Source organism: Bos grunniens, chromosome 7 (genome assembly GCF_055505025.1).
Source record: "Bos grunniens cultivar Pamir isolate PY7600 chromosome 7, Bosgru_T2T1.0, whole genome shotgun sequence".
In the NCBI taxonomy this organism is placed as follows: domain Eukaryota; kingdom Metazoa; phylum Chordata; class Mammalia; order Artiodactyla; family Bovidae; genus Bos; species Bos grunniens.
The window spans coordinates 26,507,974-26,529,928 of record NC_141171.1 but is presented as its reverse complement, the minus strand read 5'-3'; the positions used below and the strand labels follow the sequence as shown (position 1 = coordinate 26,529,928).

Sequence of the window (21,955 nt, the reverse complement as noted above, 5' to 3'; positions counted from 1 at the left end):
AGATATACATATGTCCCCTCCCTCTTGGATCTCCCACCCCATCCATCACAGAGCCCTGGTTTGAGTTCCCTGAGTCACGTAGCAAATTCCCACAGGCTATCTATTTTATATATGTTAGTGTATATAGCTCCATGCTACTGTCCATCGTCTTTTTGTTTTGTTTATGGTTCCTTTGTTTTCCAAAAATTTTAAGTTTAACCAGGTCTGATTTGTTTATTTTTGTTCTTATCACTCTAAAAGGTAAATCCAAAAAGATATTGCTGTGATTCATGTCAAAGACTGTTCTGCCAATGTTTTCCTTTAAGAGTTTTATAGTGTCTGGCCTTACATTTAGGTCTATAATCCATTTTAAGTTAATTTTCATGTTTGGCATTAGAGAATGTTCTAATTTTTTTTTTTTTTTTACATGTAGTTGTCTAGTTTTTTCAGCACCACTTATCGAAGAGACTGTTGTTTTCTCCATTGTATAGTTATGCGTCCTTTGTCATAGATTAATTCACCATAGGTACGTGGGTTTATTTCTGGGCTTTCTACCCTGTTCCATTGATCAGTATTTCTGTTTTTCTACCAGTATCATGCTGTTTTGCTTACTGTAGCTTTTTACTATAGTCTGAAGTCAGGGAGCCTCATTCCTCCAGCTCTGCTTTATTTAATCAGGATTGTCTTGGCTATTCATGGTCTTTTGTGTTTCCATACAAATTGTAATATATTTTGTTCTAATTCTGTGAAAAAATGTCATTGGTAATTTGATGGGGAATGCATTGAATCTGTAGATCACTTTGGGTAGTATAGCTATTTTCACCATATTGATTTTCTCAACCCAAGAACATGGTATATCTCTGCATCTGTTTGTGTCATCTTTTATTTCTTTTAACAGCATCTTAGTTTTCTGAGTACAGGTCTTTTGCCTCCTTAGGTAGGTTTTTTCCTAGATATTTTACTCTTTTTGATGCGAGGGTAAATTGGATTGTTTCTTTGACTTCTCTTTCTGATTTTTCATTGTTAGTGTATAGAATGCAAGGGATTTCTGTCCGTTTTCTATCCTGTAACTTAATCAAATTCATTGAGCTCTAGGAAGACCCCCTGGAGAAGGAAATGGCAACCCACTCCAGTATTCTTGCCTGGAAAATCCCATGGACAGAGGAGCTTGGTTAGCTACTGTCCATGGGGTCGCTAAGAGTCAGACACGACTGAGCGACTTCACTATCTGTCTAGTAGTTTTCTGGTAGTATCTTTAGGATTTTCTATGTATAGTATTATGTCATCTGCAAGCAGTGACAATTTTACTTCTTTACTAACTTGGACTCATTTTGCTTCTTTTTCTTCTGATTACTGTGGCTAGGACTTCTAAAACTATGTTGAATGTAAGTGATGAGAATGAACATCTGTGTTTTGTTCCTGATCTTAGAGGGAATGCTTTCAACTTTTCACTGTTGAGGATGATATTAGTTGAAGGTTTGTCATATGTGGCCTTAATTATTTTGATGTATGTTCTCTCTATGCTCCCTTTATGTAGAGTTTTATTTTTTATCATAAACAGGCATTGAATTTTGTCAAAAGCTTTTTCTGCATCTATTGAAAGGATCATATGGCTTTTATTCTTCAGTTTCTTGATGTGATATATCACACTGATTGATTTGTTGATACTGAAGGATCCTTGCATCCCTGAGAAAAATCCCACCTGATCATGGGACACAGTTTGTTTAATGTATTGTTGAATTTGTTTTTCTAGTATTTTGTTGAGGACATTTACATTTATGTTCATCAGTGATATTGGCCTGTGATTTCCTTATTTTGTAGTATCTTTGTTCTGGTATTGGGGTGATGCTGGCCTCATAGAATGAGCTGGGGAGTATTGCTTCTCTGCAATTTTTTGGAAATAGTTTCAGAAGGATGGATGTTAATTCTTCTCTAAATTTTTGATAAAATTTGCCTGTGAAGCCATCTGGTCTAGACTTATTTTTTTGGTTTTAAAATCACTTGTTTCCATTTCAGTATTTGTAATTGGTCTCTTCATATTTTCTAGATTTCCCTGGTTCAGTCTTGGAAGGTTGTACCTTTCTTGGAGTTTGTCCATTTCTTCCAGGATGTTCTTTTTATTGATACATAGTTGCTTTTAGTGGTCTTTTATCGCCCTTTGTATTTCTGTGGTGTCCACTGTAACTTTTTTTATTTCTAATTTTACTGATTTGTGCCCTCTTTTTTTCTTGATGAATGTGGCTAAAGGTTTATCAATTTTGTTTATCTTTTTCAAAGAGCCAGATTTTAGTTTCATTGGTCTTTTCTATTTGCTTTCTTCATCTCTATTTCATTTATTTCTACATTGATCTTTATGGTTTCTTTCCTTCTGCTAACTGGTTTTTGTTGATTCTTCTTTCTCTAGTTGCTTTAGGTGTAAGGTTAGGTTGCTTATTTGAGATGTTTCTTGTTTCCTGAGGTAAGATTGTATTGCCAAAAACCTCCCTCTAAGAACTATTTTTCCTGCATCCCATACATTTTGTATCTTTATATTTTCATTGTCATTTATTTCTAGGTAATTTTTAATTTCTTCTTTGATTTCTTCAGTGATCCATTGGTTGTTTAGTAAGATGTTGTTTATCCTCCATGTGTTTGTGGGTTTTACTCCATTTTTTCCTGTAATTTATTTCTAATTTTATAGCCTGTGGTTAGAAAAGATGCTTGATATAATTTCAATTTGCTTAAATGTATTGAGCCTTGATATGAGGCCCTAGATGTGCTCTATCCTGGAGAATGTTCCATGTGCACTTGAGAAGAAAGTGTATTCTGCTTTTGAATGGAATGTTCTATAAATATCAATTAAGTTCATTAGGTCTAATATGTCATTTAAGGCCTGTGTTTACTTAATGATTTTCTGTCTTGATGACCTGTCCATTGATGTAACTGGTGTTAAAGTAGTTGTGTTACTGTTGATTTCTCCTTTTATGGCTGTTAGCCTTTACCTTATATGTTGAGGTGCTCCTATACTGAGTGCATATATATTTATAATTGTTATATATTTTTCTTGGATTGATCCTTTTGGTTATTATGTGGTGTCCTTCTTTGTCTCTTATAAGTCTTTATTTTAAAGTATTTTATCTGATATGAGTATTGCTACTCTAGCTTTGATTTTCATTTGCATGGAATACCTTTTTCCATCCCCTCATTTTCAATCTATAAGTATCCCGAGATCTAAAATGTGTCTCTCACAGATAGCATTTACATAGGTCTTGGAAGGAAATGGCAATCCACTCCAGCACTCTTGCCTGGAAAATCCCATGGTCGGAGGAGCCTGATAGGCTCCAGTCCATAGGGTCGCAAAGAATCGGGCACGACTGAGCGACTTCACTTTCACTTTCACTTGTTTTTGTATCCATTGAGCCAATCTATCTCTTTTGGTTGGAGCATTTAATCCACTTACATTTAAAGTAATTACTGATATGTATATTCTTATTGCCATTGTTGTTTCAGATTTGTTTTTGAAGGTCTTTTTCTTCCCTTCCTCTTTTGTTCTCTCTTGTGATTTGATGTCTAACTTTACTGTTGTGTTTGGATTGCTTTTTCTTTTTTGTGTGTATATCTGTTGTAGAATTTTGATCTGTAGTTCCCATAAGTTTTTGATACAGCAGTCTGTATATGTACAAAATTGTTTTAAGTTGCTGGTCTCTTAATTTCAAATGCATTTCCAATATCCTGCATATGTATGCTCCTCTTCTCACAATTGCTGAGGGAGAGGTATTTGTTTTTATTTTTTATTTTATTTTATTTTTTTTTTATGGTTTATTTATTTATTTATTTATTTATTTTTTTGATCTAATTTTTTTTAAATTTTTTTTCTAATTTTATTTTATTTTTAAACTTTACATAATTGTATTAGTTTTGCCAAATATCAAATGGAGGATAATTGCTTTATAATATTGTATTGGCTTCTGCCACATGACAACATGAATCAACCACAAATAGACATATGTCCCCTCCCTCTTGACCATCCCCAGCCACTCTCCACCCTATCCTACCCCTCTAGGTTGTCACAGAGCAGTAGGTTGAGCTCCAGTACGGAGATTCCTAAAAAACTAGGAATAAAACTACGATATGACCAAGCAATCCCACTACTGGCATATACCCTGAGAAAACCATAATTGAAAATACACATGTACCCCCAGTTTTAATAGCACTGTTTACAACAGCTAGGACATGGAAGCAATCTAGATGTCCTCTGGCAGATGAATAACTAAAGAAGTTGTGGTACAAATATACAGTGGAATATTACTCAGCCATAAAAAGGATCATTGGTTTTGACATCATATTTGTATGAGGCTGATTTCATACCTTTACTTCATGTTTACCTTTGCTGGTGAGCTTTCCCATTTATAATTTTCTTGAGTGTAGCTGTGGTTGGACTTGAGTGTTTTCTTTCCCATGTTATGGAAGTTTTTGGCTATAATATCTTCAAATATGTTCTCAGACCCTTTCTCTCTTCTCCTTCTGGGACCCCTGTAATACAAATGTTGGTGTAAATATAACTAGTATTTCTGATCAGATTGTGAAGTAGAGTGCTCATGTGATCATGTTAGCTCACAAAAGCTTTACTGGTAGCTGGAATCAGGACAGAAAAATAAGAACTGCATATACTCAGGGCAGCTAACAGCATGTGTACAAAAGAGATGGTGTGAAATATTTAAAGCATTGAAAGAAAAAACTACCAATTAGAATTCTGTACCCTGCAAAATTATTCTTCAAAAGTGAAAGAGAAATAAAAACTTTCTCAGCAAATAGAAATTGAAGGAATTTCCTGTCAGTAGGTTGCCTAGCAAGAAAGGTTAAAAGATATTCTTTTTCTTAAACAGAATAATATATATTAGAAACACTGATCTACATAAAGAGAGGAAGAGCATTAGAGAAAGTAAAGTGATATAATGTTATCTAAAAGTAGGCTTAGATTAGTTGTAAATTGCTAACTCTAGTGTTGTTCAGTCACTAAGTCGTGTCCAATTCTTTGAGACCTCATGCCAGGCTTCCTTGACCTTCACTATTTCCCTGAGTTTGCTCAAACTCAGGTCCACTGAGTCAGTGATGTCATCCTCTGTCGCCCCCTTCTCTTCTTGCCCTAAGACTTTCCCAGCTTCAGGGTCTTTTCCAGTGAGTTGGCTCTTCACATTAGGTGGCCAAAGTATTGGCGCTTCAGCATCAGCCTTTCCAATGAATATTCAGGGTTATGTCCTTTAGAATTGTTTGATCTTCTTGCTGTTTAAGGGATTTTCAAAACTCTTCTCCAGCACCACAGTTTTAAAGCACCAGTTCTTCAGTGCTCAGTCTTTTTTATGGTCCAGCTCTCACATCTGTACATAACTACTGGTAAAAACCATAGTTTTGACAATATAGGCCTTTGTCAGCAAAATGATGTCTCTGCTTTTTAATATGCTGTCTAGGTTTGTCATAGCTTTCCTTCCAAGAAGCTAGCCTCTTTTAAATTCATGGCTGCAGTCACTGTCTGCAGTGATTTTGGAGCCCAAGAAAATGAAATCTGTCAGTTTCCACTTTTTTCTCATCTATTTGCCATGAAGTGATGGGACCACGTGCCATGATCTTCATTTTTGAATGTTGTATTTTAAGCCAGCTTTTTCACTTTCCTCGTTCACATTCATCAAGAGGCTCTTTAGTTCTTCTTCACTTTCTGCCATTAAACTGGTATCATCTGCATATCAGAGGTTGTTGATATTTCTCCTTGAAATCTTAATTCCAGCCTGTGCTTCATCCAGTTCAGCATTTTGAATGATGTAATCTGCATATAAGTTAAATAAGCAAGGTGACAATATATAGCCTTGATGTACTCTTTCCCCAGTTTTGACCAGTCCATTGTTCAATGTTCAGTCCTAACTGTTGCCTCTTGTCCTGCATACAGGTTTCTCAGGAGACAGGTAAGATGGTCTGGATTCCCATGTCCTTAAGAAATTTTCCACAGTTTGTTGTGATCCACCCAGTCAAAGGCTTTACCATAGTCAATGAAGCAGAAGTTGATGTTTTCTGGAATTCCCTTGCTTTTGCTATGATCCAGTAGATGTTGGCAATTTGATCTCTGGTTCCTCTGCCTTTGCTAAATCCAGCTTATACATCTGGAAGTTCTTGGTTTATGTACTGCTGAAGCGGTTGGATTGAAGGATTTTGAGTATAACCTTGCTAGCCTGTGAAATAAGTGCAATTGTATGGTAATTTGAACATTCTTTGGCACTGATTGCCTCTCTTTGGGATTGGAATGAAAATTGACTTTTCCCAGTCCTATGGCCAGTGCTGAGTTTTCCAAATTTGCTGGCATACTGAGTGTAGCACTTTAACAGCACCAGCTTTTAGAATTTGAAATAGTTCAGCTGGAATTCCATCACCTCCACTGGCTTTGTTCATAATCTTCCTAAGGCCCACTTGACTCACACTCCAGGATGTCTGGATCTAGATGAGTGATCACACCATCATGGTTATCTGGGTCATTGAGTTTTTTTGTGTGCAATTCTTCTGTGTATTCTTGCCACCTGTTCTTAATCTCTTGTACTTCTGTTAGGTACATATACTATTTCTGTCCTTTATTGTGCCTATCTTTGCTTGAAAAGTTCCCTTGGTATCTCTAATATTCTTGAAGATATCTCTAGTCTTTCCCATTCTATTGTTTTCCTCTATTCCTTTGCATTGTTCACTTGAGAAGGCTTTCTTATCTCTCCTTGCTGTTCTCTGGAACTCTGCATTCAGTTGGGTATATCTCTCCCTTTCTCTTTTGCCTTTCACTTCTCTTTCTTCAGCTATTTGTAAGGTGTCCTCAGACAACCACTTTGCCTTCTTACATTTCTTTTCCTTGGGATGGTTTTGGTCACTGCCTCCTGTACAATGTTATGAACCTCTGTCCATTGTTTCTCAGGCACTCTGTTTACTAGATTTAGTTCCTTGAATCTATTTGTCAGCTCCACTGTATAAGGCATTTGATTTATACCTGAATGGCCTAATGGTTTTAGACCTAATGGCCGAATACCCTTCTTTGAGTCTAGATTTTGCAATAAGGAACTGATGATCTGAGCCACAGTCAGCTCCAGGGTTTGTTTGTTTGTTTTTTTCTTTTTGCTCATTGAATAGAGTTTATCCATCTTTGACTGTAAAGAATGTAATCAGTTGATCTTGGTATTGACCATCTGGTGATATCCATGTGTAGAGTCAGCTCTTGTGTTGTTGGTAACCATTACCAAAAAATTAAGTCATTGTTTATATATTGATAAAAGAGAAAAAATAGAATCATATAAAAAGGTCAATTAAAATCACAGAAGCCAGAAAAAAAGGTAGCAGACAAAAAATTAAAATGTAAAAAAAATAAGCCAAGTAATAGAAAATTATATCAGAGTGGGTAAAAAGCAAGACCCAACTATATGTTGATTATGGACACTTTAAGTATAGGAGATTTTAATTCCAATATCTCAGTTCATAACATAGCAAATTAATAATTTTGTCAATGGAATATATAGATAATATAAGCAATAGGTAGGTAAAAGTGTTTTGCATGGAATTAAGTTCCATTACTTCATATTCTCTTTACATATCCATTAAAAATTGGAGCTAACTGGATAAGTTTTAGGACACAAAATCTTATCAATTAAAAAAATTATATGAATAAGAAGTGTAAATATTATAAATAATTGGTTAACAAAAGCAAATGAATTCATTGGCTATTGGATGCAAATCAATTCAGTAAGATGACTGGTAAAAAAATTAAAATGATGAAATAAGTAGCCTTCCTATATAAAAGCAATAATCCATTTGAAAATTCAATAGAAGAGAAGACCCTACTGACAATGGCAGGAAAAATATAAAATACTTAGGAAAAACTTATGAAGAAATATTTAAGTTCTAATTTTTTATCAGAGCACATAAAAACTGTTTTGACAAGAAGACAGCATTATAAAGATGTCAGTTGTCTTTAATGCAATCTACTTGATAGGATCTCAGTTAAAATTTATCATCTGAGTTTTGTTGTCGTATAGAAGAACTCATCATAAAGATCTAGTAATTTGATATGAGAAAGATAAAAAATTTCTGCACAGCCAAACACACATACACACACACACACAAAGTCAAAACCCAAATTACGAAGAAGACAAAATATTTGCGATATGTATTATATATAAATGCCTAATTTCTTTACTGTATGAAGAATGCCTAAAAACTAATTATAAAGTCAATAATATAATGTAAACCAGAGATTACATCAAAAGAAATACAAACAAAAATGCTTCATCTCACTCTTCATAAGATAAACGCAAAGGAATATTTTTTCCACCTGTAAATCAGCAAAGATTCAAATATTTGATAACAAACCTTAGTTGAAGAAGAAGTAGAGAAGCAGGCCTCATACCTTACTGATGAGGGTATAAATCAAAACATCCCCAATGAAGAGCAATTTGACAATATTTATCAAAATTCCAAAAACATATCCTTTGATTAAGTAACTCTACTTTTGGGAATGGCACCCCACTCCCGTACTCTTGCCTGGAAAATCCCATGGACGGTGGAACCTGGTAGGCTGCTGCCCATGAGGTCTCTAAGAGTCGGACACGACTGAGCGACTTCACTTTCACTTTTCACTTTCATGCATTGGAGAAGGAAATGGCAACCCACTCCAGTGTTCTTGCCTGGAGAATCCCAGGGACGGGGGAGCCTGGTGAGCTGCCGTCTGTGGGGTCGCACAGAGTCGGACACAACTGAAGCGACTTAGCAGCAGCAGCAGTAGCATGCTTATGATGTGTAAAATGGCATGTATCCAAGTAGAATCAATATAGCATTGCTGATATTAGTAGAAGATTGAAATGAGCTAAATGTTTAGGAATTGGCACAAGTTAAAGAAATTATTGGCAATCTAATCCATTCAATGGAAGTATCAATATATATAGCTCTTTATAAATGAAGTAGCAGAAACGAATGATGTGGAAATAGCTCCAAGGTGTGTATGCATATGTGTGTGTGCATGCATGTGTTACTGACCAGGGTTCTTGGCCTCCTTAATTAATAGAATTGATCAGAGGCCAGAGGAGACATTCTGGCAAGGTTTTTTTTGGAGTACCTACAGCTGTTGGGAGGCAGGGGTTAAAAACAAGTAACAGGGTTCCCTCTTGGTCACTCACTCACTGAGGGGGTGGTAAGCTGGTTCCTTATATGGAATGAGGGTTGGGGTGTTTTCAAGTGTTGGGTCAGAGGGGTGGGTTAGGTGACTTGCCCACCCCTTTGTGGTGGTGTGTGCAGGGGGCATGCCTAGTACCCTGCTTTGCTCCTGACCCAACTTTTGTTCCTGGCTCTTCAGAAGTAGCAGTTAGGTTTTTTGGTCTTTTATCTTTTTTTATCTTGTCCATAATTTTCCCTAACTTTTAAGGCATGCAGTTATTTTTAGTCCCTTATAGTTTTTTTTGTATTTTGTTGTTCATGGAGATGTTTGTCCAGGTGCAAGCTTTGCAGCATTGCAGCAAAGGGTCCCAGGTTCCAGCCTGTCTCATTCCCCACTGAGAGATGCTACACCGTTATTCTTAAAGGGTAAGGGGCTTAAGCTCTCTTCTGAAACTTCTTTCTGTTGGACAGGGGCTGCAGATCTTAACCTACCCTAGAGGTATAGAAGTTCCCTGCTGATTATTCCAAAGAACTGTAGGGACCTGGGCCACCCCTGAAATGGGTTTAATAGCTTGAGCCATCGTGAGTGAGCCTTACTTCAAACTGTTAGAGCCTAGAAGACACAAACCTAACCAGAAGTTGAAACAAACAAGGGAAGAACAATAATACCCATTAAAGAGCCTAGAAAGGGAAGGAAGCAGATTAACTTTGGGAAAGTGGAGTCACTCAGTCGTGTCCGACTCTTTGCGACCCCATGGACTGTAGCCTACAACGCTCCTCCGTCCGTGAGATTTTCCAGGCAAGAGTACTGGAGTGGGTTGCCATTTCCTTCTCCAGAGGATCTTCCCAACCCAGGGATCGAACCTGGGTCTCCCGCATCTTAGGCAGATGCTTTACCATCTGAGCCACCAGGGAAGTCCGTCTTGGTGCACCAGTGGAGGCAATATTGCCTCTGCCAAAATTGTGAAGCCACTCTGTGCAGGCGTTTATTTCCTTAATATTAACTTGTGCCTGTCCTGTTGCATTGATCCAGGGGCACAAACTACCTTTTGATGGTGCCTGTCTTTTGGATAGGTATCTCAGGTTTTCCACTGGCTCACAGATGTATATTTTCCTCTGTTGTGACCTGTGGGGTTTCTGGAGGTAAAAGCTTTAGTCTGGACAAATGTACCCAAGTAGGTATCCTTGCGGTTTGACAGCAGCGAATGTGGTCAGAATTACTTTATAAGGACTCTTCCATCTTGGCAATGGTTGGTCTTCAGGGGAGCCTCTTTCCAGGTTTTAAGAAGAACTTGGTCCCCAGGGTTTATTTGTGAACTGTTCCTTCCTCTGTATTTTTAATGGGAGCTGGCAGTGCTTTGTGGGCATAGTCCTAGACTGCCTTCTGAACTTGTCCTAGATTAATAATAAACCTCAGGGTCTGGTTCGCTTCCTTCTTTAGTGCAATGTCAGTAGTAAAAAGGCCTCTCATAGGTCATTTTAAATGAGCTGAGCCTCAGACCATTCCTTGGGGCTACACAGACCCTGAGGAGCGCAATAGAAAACAAGTTGGTCCCAGGTTCGACAGGTTCTTGGCAGAGTTTTGCTAAGGTTTCCTTTAAAGTATGGTTTATTTTTTTACCTGTCATGGTCGGGAGAGGGAGGAGGATGCCAAGAGGTATGTAGCCTGTAGTCTATCCCTAGGGTCATTGTGAGCCCCTGTGTGATTTTTGGCTATAGGACCCGCTATCACTCTGGAGGGACTTTGGAAGTCCAAACTGAGCAATTATTTTCTTTAAAAGGGACTTAACCGACTTCCATGGCCTTTTCAGATTGGATGTAGAAGGCTACAACCCGTTCTGTGAAAGTATCAATAAACACCAGAAGGTGTTTATACTCTGATCATGAGGGCATTTGGGTAAAATCTAACTGCCAGTCTTCCTTGAGATATGTCCCTCGGTATTGAAGTGGCCTCAGTAACAAGGGAGAGATCGGATTGGCTTGTGAATTATTATGGGTTCATAAATCACAGGCAAGTGTCACTTATTTTATTGTTCTTTTAAGACCCTTCCCTGAAAAAAGCCTTTTGCACTGAGTCCCATAGTGCATCCCTCCCATTAAGGGGTGGTATCATGTAAGCTCTTAGTTTCCATTGTTGGGACTCAGGAATTGGAAACTTCCCTTCCTTTTTATATCAACATGTGCTTCCCTTCTCATAGCCCCATTTCTCAACATGTTCTTGTTCCTGTGGGGAGTACTGGGGAGGCTGGGGGAGCCAACCACCAGCACCATAACTTGTTCAGGTTCCTGCAGAGGAGCTGCCTGTTTTGTAATCTAATCAGTTTTGCTATTTCCTTGGCTCACAGAACCTCCATCTCTCTGATAGCCCCTCCAGTGGGCTACTGCTGCCTGGGTCAGGAGCTGCTCTCCTTCTAAAAGATCGAGAATCACATCTTTATGTTTTTGGGGGGAATTGGCATCCGGTCCCATCACTTCATGGGAAATAGATGGGGAAACAGTGGAAACAGTGTCAGACTTTATTTTTTGAGAGCTCCAAAATCACTGCAGATGGTGACTGCAGCCATGAAATTAAAAGATGCTTACTCCTTGGAAGGAAAGTTATGACCAACCTAGATAGCATATTCAAAAGCAGAGACATTACTTTTCCAACAAAGGTCTGTCTAGTCAAGGCTATGGTTTTTCCAGTGGTCATGTATGGATGTGAGAGTTGGACTGTGAAGAAAGCTGAGCACTGAAGAATTGATGCTTTTAAACTGTAGTGTTGGAGAAGACTCTTGAGAGTCCCTTGGACTGCAAGGAGATCCAACCATTCCATTCTGAAGGAGATCAGCCCTGGGATTTCTTTGGAAGGAATGATGGTGAAGCTGAAACTCCAGTACTTTGGCCACCTCATGCGAAGGGTTGACTCATTGGAAAAGACTCTGATGCTGGGAGGGATTGGGGGCAGGATGAAAAGGAGACGACAGAGGATGAGATGGCTGGATGGCATCACCAACTCGATGGACATGAGTCTGAGTGAACTCTGGGAGTTGGTGATGGACAGGGAGGCCTGGTGTGCTGTGATTCATGGGGTCACAAAGAGTCAGACACGACTGAGCAACTGAACTGAACTGAACATGCCTCCTCCTTCGCAAATGGCAGCATGAACATGTAGCATATGGAACCCATACTTAGAGTCAGTAAAAATTTAATTTCTTATCCCTCCCTGCTTGCAATGCTCTCATTAATGCAATTAGTTTGGTCTTTGATGTCTGGGGTGGCAGGGCCCTGGCTTCTGTGAGTTCATCTAGACGAACTAAGGCATACATACCCTGCCATTTGGGTTACCATTTCTATAAAACTGGTCCCATCAGGAAATCATTCGACCTCAGGACTATGAAGAGGTTCATCTAGAAGATCAGGTCAGCTGGAATAAGTTTGTTCTGTGGTGTGTATATACTGTTGTGCTGTCTCCACTCTCAACCACTGGAAGCAGAATTGAGTTGGTATACCTTTAAGGTCATTTGGGGGTGTCCATTAGGAGGGCCTGATATCTTGTTAACCTTTCTTCAGCCAGTCAGTGATGTCCTTTGACTTCAGCACAGAGTGTACCACTGAAGAGTTAACCCATCTAAGTGTTGTCTTAGGGTGATCTTGGAAGCCTCATTAACCTATAGGGATAGGGTTGTTCCTGTACAATGTTATGAACCTCTACCCATAGTTCTTCAGGCATTCTATCAGATCTAATCCCTTGAATCTATTTGTCACTTCCACTGTATAATCATAAGGGATTTGATTTAGGTCATACCTAAATGGTCTAGGGGTTTTCCCTACTTTCTTCAATTTAAGTCTGAATTTGGCAATAAGGAGTTCATGATCTCAGCCACAGTCAGCTCCCAGTCTTGTTTTTGCTGACTATATAGAGCTTCTCCATCTTTGGCTGCAAAGAATATAATCAGTCTGATTTTGGTGTTGACCATCTGGTGATGTCCATGTGTAGAATCTTCTCTTGTGTTGGAAGAGGGTGTTTGCTATGACCAGTGTGTTCTCTTGGCAAAACTCTATTAGCCTTTGCCCTGCTTTGTTTTGTACTCCAAGGCCAAATTTACCTGTTACTCCAGGTATCTCTTGACTTCCTACTTTTGCATTCCAGTCCCCTATAATGAAAAGGACATCTTTTTTGGGTGCTAGTTCTAGAAGGTCTTGTAGGTCTTCATCAGTTCAGTTCAGTAGCTCAGTCATGTTCGATTCTTTGCAACCCCATAGACTGCAGCACACCAGGCCTCTCTGTCCATCACCAACTCCCAGACTTTACTCAAATTCATGTCCATTGAGTCAGTGATACCATCCAACCATCTCATCCTCTGTTGTCCCCTTCTCCCGCCTTCCATCTTTCCCAGCATCAGGGTCTTTTCCAATGAGTCAGTTCTTCACATCAGGAGGCCAAAGAATTGGAGTTTCAGCTTCAGCATCAGTTCTTCCAATGAATGCAGGGTTGATGTCCTTTAGAATGGACTGGTTGGATCTCCATGCAGGCCAAGGGACTCTCAAGAGTCTTCTCCAACACTACAGTTCAAAAGCATCACTTCTTTAGTGCTCAGCTTTCTTTTTAGTCCAACTCTCACATCCACACATGACTACTAGAAAAACCATAACTTTGACTTGATGGACCTTTGTTGGCAAAATAATGTCTCTGCTTTTTAATATGCTGTCTAGGTTAGTCGTAACTTTTCTTCTGAGGAGCAAGCGTCTTTTAATTTCATGGCTGCAATCACCATCTGCAGTGATTTTGGAGCCCCCTCAAAAAAATTCGGTCACTGTTTCCATTGTTTCCCCATCTATTTTCAGTGAAGTGATGGGACCAGATGCCATGATCTTAGTTTTCTGAATGTTGAGTTTTAAGCCAAAATTTTCCCTCTCCTCTTTCACTTTCATCAAGAGGCTCTTTAGTTCTTTTTCATTTTCTGCCATAAAGGTGGTGTCATCTGTATTTCTGAAGTTATTGATATTTCTCCTGGCAATCTTGATTCCTTTTGTGCTTCATCTAGTCTGGCATTGCTCATGATGTACTCTGCATATAAGTTAAATAAGCAGGGTGACAATATACAGCCTTGACGTACTCCTTTCCCAATTAGGAACCAGTCTGTTGTTCCATGTCCAGTTCTAACTATTGCTTCCTGACCTGCATACAGGTTTTTGAAGGGGCAGGTCAGGTGGTCAAGTAGGTCTTCATAGAACTGTTCAACTTCAGCTTCTTCAGCATTACTGGTTGGGGCATAGACTTGGATTATTTTGATATTGAGTGGTTTGCCTTAGAAATGAACAGAGATCATTCTGTTGTTTTTGAGATTGCATCCAAGTGTCCAGGGAGTGTGTAATTTCCTCAGTTCTGTCTCACCATAGCAAAAATTTGAAGCGTCAGATGGACCAGGGTTATAGCTCAGTTTTATTGGCAAGCAAAGGAAAATACATACTTGAGGCATGATGGTGGGCCGACCCAAAAGGCACAAGGAGAAGAGAAGTCCCCAGGCCCAATTTTGGCTCCTCTCTTTATATGTCTTTTCTCCTCTCCCTGAGCCTGCCCTATGTAAATTGGGCTAGCCAGAAGGACTGTTTGTTTTACCTGAGGTTCTCACTCCAGTCCTCAGACCTTCCTTTGTTCTATTTCCTTGGGCTTTCCTTTTGTCTTTTAGCCACTGCCATTTTGGACTCCTTTTTCCTAATCTAACTACCTAACACAAGTACTATATTTCGGACTCTTTTGTTGACTATGAGGGCTACTCCATTTCTTCTAAGGGATTCTTGCCCACAGTAGTAGATATAATGGTCATCTAAATTAAATTCATCCATTCTAGTCCATTTTAGTTCACTGACTCCTAAAATGTCGATGTTCACTCTTGCCATCTCGTGTTTGACCACAAACAGTTTACTTTGATTCATGGACCTAACATTCCAGATTCCTATGCAATATTGTTTCTTATAGCATTGGACTTTACTTCTGAGAGGGTAACAGGCAGGAAGGACAGGGGTCTCCAAATGGAGGAAATAGGCTGCAAGTGTCAGACATTTTTTCTCTCTCTCTTAAGCGGCAGGAGGAAACAAACTACAAGCGTTAGATATTTTCCCCTTCTCTATACAAATATAAAAAGAGGTTTCTTTTAAAATTCTGTGTTGCCATGATGACACCTAGTTCCACCTGAACTTAACTTTTCTCAAACCTTGAGCTAACCAATGCATTTTTCTTATGGAAATGTTCATCTTAAGCTATGTTAATGAAGTATGTGTTTACCTTAGATTCTGTCTTCAAGTGGGTTCCACCTAAGACTCAGAATCCACTTAACAAACCAGTATGTTTTACTCATGCAAATGTTCTCTTAATCGATGTGAATGAGTCTGTATTTGCTTGGAAACCTACCTTTCTTCAAGATTCATGTCAATCATTTTATGGCCCTGGACAACTCACCTTGGGTCAATGTTATCTCAAAGTGCATGTTATGGGTGAGGGGCCTGATGCCAGTCTCTGAGTTTTGAGACATTTCCTTTCTCCAATTAGCAGACTGCTAGTAGCTATATAACATCTGGCAATGGCACCCCACTCCAGTACTCTTGCCTGGAAAGTCCCATGGACGGAGGAGCCTGGTAGGCTGCAGTCCATAGGGTCGCTGAGGGTCAGACATGACTGAGCGACTTCACTTTCATGCATTGGAGAAGGAAATGGCAACCTACTCCAGTGTTCTTGCCTGGAGAATCCCAGGGACGGGGGGAGCCTGGTGGGCTGCCGTCTATGGGGTCACACAGAGTCGGACACGACTGAAGTGACTTAGCAGTAGCAGTAGCAAAGACTAGCAGGGGGACACTGTTTCTGATGCCCCTTTCTGATGTCTATGTCAGAAGCTTTCTCTATCTCTATTATAGTTTAATAAAACTTTATTACACAAAAGCTCTGAGCAATCAAGCCTCGTCACTGGTCCCAAATTGAATTCCAAGAATCCCAGTGTCTTTCACAGCTCAGCAACAACATTTTACTTCAATTACCAGTCACATCCACAACTGGGTGTTGTTTTTGCTTTAGCTCTGTCTCTTCATTCTTTCTGGAGTTATTTCTCCACTGTTCTCCAGTAGCATACTGGGCACCTACTAACCTAGGGAGTTCATCTTTCAGTGTCCTGTGTTTTTGCCTTTTTATACTGCTCATGGCGTTCTCAAGGCAAGAATACTGAAGTGGTTTGCCATTCCCTTCTCCAGTGGACCACGTTTTGTCAGAACTCTCCACCATGACCTGTTCGTCTTGGATGGCCCTACACGGCATGGCTCATAGTTTCATTGAATTAGACAAGGTTGTGGTCCATGTGATCAGTTTGATTAGTTTTCTATAATTGTGGTTTTCATTCTGTCTTCCCTCTGATGGATAAGGAAAGAGGCTTATGGAGGCTTCTGATGGGAGAGACTGACTGTGGGGGAAACTGGGTCTTGTTCTGATGGGCAGGGCTATGCTCAGTAAATCTTTAACCCAATTTTCTGTTGTGGGGCAGGGCTGTGTTCCCTCCCTGTTGTTTAACTTGAGGCCAAACTACCACCAAACTACCTTGGTGGAGGTAATGAAGATAATGGTGACCTCCTTCAAAAGGTCCATGCATGCACTGCCACACACAGTGCCCCCGACCCTGCAGCAGGCCACCGCTGACCCGTGCCTCTGCCAGTCACATCACCAGTCACACCCATAACTGGGTGTTGTTTTTCTTTTGGCTCTGTCTCTTCATTCTTTCTGGAGCGTATTTCTCCACTGTTCTCCAGTAGCATATTGGGCACCTACCAACCTGGGGTGCCTACATTGGAAACTCCTGGACACTCATGGGCAAGTCTGGGTCAGTCTCTTGTGGGGTCACTACTCCTTTTTCCTGGGTCCTGGTGTGCACAAGGTTTTGTTTGTGCCCTCCAAGAGTCTGTTTCCCCAGTCCTGTGTGCATTCTGGCGGCTCTATGGTGGGGTTAATGGTGACCTCCTCCAAAAGGGCTTATGCCATGCTCAGGTCTGTTGCACCCAGAGCCCCTGACCCTGCAACAGGCTACGCTGACCCATACCTCCACAGGTAATGCTCAAACTCAGTCTCTGTGGGGTCGCCTGGTGTGCAAAAAGTTTTGTTTGAGCCCTCTGAGTGTCTCTGGTGGGTATGGGATTTGATTCTAAATGTGATTTTGTGCCTCCTACTGTCTTGCTGGGGCTTCTCCTTTGCCCTCAGACATGGGATATCTCTTTTCGGTGGAATCCAACATTCTCCTGTCTACAGCTGTTAGGCAGTGGGTTGTAATTTTGGAATTCTCACAGGAGAAGATGAGTGCATGTCCTTCTACTCTGCCATCTTGTTTAGTCCCAGAGGTTCATGACATTGTGCAGGAGGCAGTGATCAAAACCATCCCCAAGAAAAAGGCAAAAAAGCAAAATGGTTGACTGAGGAGGTCTTACAAATAGCTGAGAAAAGAAGAGAAGCTAAAGGCAAAGGAGAAAAGGGAAAATAACCCATTTGATTGCAGAGTTCCAAAGAATAGCAAGGAGAGATAAGAAAGCCTTTCTCAGTGATCAGTGCAAAGAAATAGAGGAAAACAAAAGAATTGGAAAGACCACAAATCTCTTCAAGAAAATTAGAGATACCAGGGAACTTTTCATGCAAAGATGGGCACAATAAAGGACAGAAATGGTATATGGACCTAACAGAAACAGAAGATATTAAGAAAAGGTGGCAAGAATACATAGAAGAACTATACAGAAAAGATCTTCATGACCCAGATAACCATGATTGTGTGATCTCTCACCTAGAGCCAGATATCCTAGAATGGGAAGTAGAGTGGGTCTTAGGAAGCATCACTGTGAACAAAGCTAGTGGAAGTGATGGAATTCCAGTTGAGCTGTTTCAAATCCTAAAAGATGATGCTGTGAAAGTGCTGCACTCCATACACCAGAAAACTTGGAAAACTCAGCAGTGGCCACAGGACTGGAAAAGGTCAGTTCTCATTCCAATCCCAAATAAGGGCAATGCCAAGAACTGTTCAAACTACCACACAATTGCACTCATCTCATATGCTAGCAAGGTAATGCTCAAAATTCTCCAGGCTAGGCTTAAACAATACATGAACTATGAAATTCCAGATGTTCAAGCTGGATTTAGAAAAGGCAGAGGAACCAAAGATCAAATTGCCAACATCCACTGGATCATCGAAAAAACAAGAGAGTTCCAGAAAAACATCTACTTCTTCTTTATTGACTAAGCCAAAGCCTTTGACTGTGTGGATGACAACAAACTGTGGAAAATTCTTCAAGAGATGGGAATACCAGACCACCTGGCCTGCCTCCTGAGAAATCTGTATGCAGGTCAAGAAGCAACAGTTAGAACTGGACATAGAACAACAGATTGGTTCCAGATCAGGAAAGGAATATGTCAAGGCTATATATTGTCACCCTGCTTATTTAACTTATATGCAGAGTACATCATGAGAAATGCCAGGCTGGATAAAGCACAAGCTGGAATCAGGATTGCCAGGAGAAATATCAATAACCTCATATATGCAGATGACACCATACTTATGGCAGAAAGCAAAGAAGAACTAAAGAGCCTGTTAATGAAAGTGAAAGAGGAGAGTGAAAAAGTTGGCTTAAAGCTCAACATTCAGAAAACGAAGATCATGGCATCCGGTCCCACCACTTCATGGGAAATAGATGGGGAAACAGTGGAAACAGTGTCAGACTTTATTTTTCTGGGCTCCAAAATCACTGCAGATGGTGACTGCAGCCATGAAATTAAAGATGATTGCCCCTTGGAAGAAAAGCTATGACCAACCTAGACATCAGAGACATTACTTTGCCAAAATATGTCCATCTAGTCAAAGCTATGGTTTTTCCAGTAGTCATGTATGAATGTGAGAATTAGACTATAAAGAAAGCTGAGTGCTGAAGAATTGATGGTTTTGAACTGTGGTGTTGGGGGAGACTCTTGAGAGCCCCTTGGACTGCAAGGAGATCCAACAAGTCCACCCTAAAGGAAACTAGTCCTGAATATTCACTGGAAGAACTGATGCTGAAGCTGAAATCCAATACTTTGGCCACCTGATGTGAATAACTAACTCATTGGAAAAGACCTTGCTGCTGGGAAAGATCGAAGGCAGGAAGAGAAGGGGACAACAGAGGACGTGATGGTTGGATGGCCTCACCGACTCAATGGACATGAGTTTGAGTAAGCTCTGGGAGTTGGTGATGGACAGGGAAGCCTGGCATGCTGCAATCCATGGGGTTGCAAAGAGTCGAACACAACTGAGGGATTGACCTGAACTGAACTGATGATTCCTCCTCCCTACAGGCAGCTTGCCCATCCCAGGGCCACTGAATCCAGTTGTTTTGGAAAGCAAATTACTGGTTTCTGATTTGTCCCATTTTTGGGGACTCTTAGTGTTATTCTTGACCTCTTGTGAATGTATAGAGTGAAAGGCTGTCCAAATTTGAAAGCCCCAATGCTGGTGCTCTACTCAGCTCAGTATTTAGAGTCTCAAAGGCCTGCTGGTGTTCCATTTTCCATTGAAGGGGTTCCCTTTCTTCTTCACTTTAGAGCCTCATGTAAGGGTTTGGGACTTCCCAGGTGGTTTGGTGGTAAGAAATCCACCTGCCAATGCAGGGAACACAGGAGACACAGGTTTGATCCCTGGGTTGGGAAGATCCCCTGTAGGAGGATTTGCCTTCCCAGTAGTTTTGCCTGGAAAATCCCATGGACAGAGGAGCCTGGCAGGCTATAGTCCATAGGATCACAAAGAGCCGAACTCTACTGAGCAACTGAGCATGCACGTATGGGGGTTTTGCTTATAAGGTCATAATTTGGAATTTCTCAGATACGAGAGAGCCCAGTCAACCCGAGAAAAACTCGGAGTTGCCTCTTTGTGGTTGGAGATGGTTGCACTAATGGCTGTATTTCCATCTGTGGTCAGGGCTTGTGCCCCTGGGGTCAGAACAAATCCTAAATATTGAATCCATTGCTGTGAAATTTGAGCCTTGGTTGGAGACACTTTATATCCCCTTTCTGCAAGAAAATTTAGGACCCTAACAGTACTTTTATTCGAATCTTGTTTGGCCTCACTACTTATCAATAAATCATCAACATATAGCAGCAGAGTTCCCTTCTCAAGACTCTGTTCCCTCAGTTCCAAATAGCTGGGGCCTGTCCCCAAAACCCAGTGGAAACACTGTCCAGGTATACTTGGTAGCCTCCTGGGTGTCAGAGCCCCTCCATTCAAAGGCAAAAAGATATATTGAGGGTCTGGATATAGGGGAATATAGGAAAAAAAAAAAAAAAAAGACATCTTTGAGGTTCAAACAGAAATGCTGAGAACTCCCAGGTACTTGGGTGTGGGTTTGGGTAAATAGTGATGCCTGCCTCACTCACTGTTCATAAACCAACACTCCCTATTACGCTCCTGAATGAGAAGGATCTGGGTGTTGCAAGAGATTGGCAGGGCCTAATGAGTCTGTGTTTTAGAATTCGGTGAGCACTAGCTGGATTTCCCTCAGGGCCTCAGGCTTTAAAGGATATTGTCTTTTCCAGGGGTATTTCCCTGAGATTTTAACCTTATTTTTATTGGGGGAACACATTTTGCCCTTCCTGGCACTGATGTATCCCAAACTGTAGGATCTACTCATTTCCTCATTTCTTGGGGGATGTCTTGTGGAATATTTTGATGACCAGCAGGTGGGTATTTGGGGCTACTAATTGATGTGTTCTCTGAATTCTCTATCTCCTTGGACTTCACCCTGTTCTAAAACTATGTAAAGTGCAAGTGTTAGTCACTCAGTCATGTCCACCTCTTTGCGACTCCATGTTCTGTAACCTGCCAGGCTCCTCTGTCCATGTGATTCTCCAGGCAAGAATACTGGAGTGGATTGTCATTTCCTTTTCCAGGGGATCTTCCAGACCCAGGGATCAAACTCGGGTCACCTGCATTGCAGGCAGATTCTTTGCTGTCTGAGTCACCTGGGAATCCCTAGCTCCTCATTATTTAGCAAATCTCTTCCAAGGAGGGATACAGGGCATTCTGGCATATACAAAAAGGAGTGAGTAATAATAGTGGACCCGACAGCACAGGCACTGGGAGACGGCCCTACCTTTGGCTGTCCACTGGCTCCTGTTACAGTACAATCACGGTTGGAGAGGGGGTCGGCTGGCCAAGTCAGAACAGAGCAGGCAGCTCCAGCATCTACAAGAAACTCAGTTCTCTTATGGCCACACAGAGGGTGACCTGAGGCTCTGCAGGAGTAACAAGGATGGATTGTGTGGGATCTGGAACCAGGCAGGCACTTGGGCCCCAGCAGTGAGTGTGTGGGACTCTCTCATCTAAGAGACTTGCAAGGAACTGGGGCGGTCAGTGTTGCCCCTCAGGTATCCTATAGGAGGGTGCTCAGGACAGACCCTTTCTCATGCTCTTCCTTCCGGCAAAAGGCACGTTGGTTCGGGCCCAGGTGGCTTCTAGTGGTCTGTCTCTCAAGATGGTGGGTGGATCAAAGCAGCCAAAAGCTGTGTTTTCTTTCTTAACCTCTGAACTTAATTTACTTTCTCCATGAAGTCTCAGTTGTTACAGATCTTAAAGGCCTCCTCTACCAAGGTGACAATGGGACTTGTGGCCCAGCCTCAAACTTCTGCAATTTTCTCAGGGTATTAGGAGTAGCCTGGGTAATAAAACACATGAGCTGTAGAGTCCTCCCCTCTGTGGACTCAGGGTCTGTATTGGTGTGCTTGCTGAAGGCCTCTGTCTGCTGGCTCAGTAAGACTGTGGGTTTTCATCTTTACTGTGTTATCTCTTGGACCTTGTCATAATTT

The 21,955-nt window shown here is 40.9% G+C and overlaps 1 protein-coding gene and 1 non-coding gene across 2 annotated transcripts in view; one reads left to right on the top strand and one right to left on the bottom strand.

The window, feature by feature from the left end:
- Positions 1-21,955, top strand: part of PRRC1 (proline rich coiled-coil 1) — a 114,353-nt gene that overhangs the window by 27,547 nt on the left and 64,851 nt on the right. The gene's annotated exons all lie outside the window — the stretch shown is intronic.
- Positions 9,970-10,041, bottom strand: TRNAL-AAG (transfer RNA leucine (anticodon AAG)). The gene has a single exon. It is a non-coding gene; the product is annotated as a tRNA-Leu (tRNA).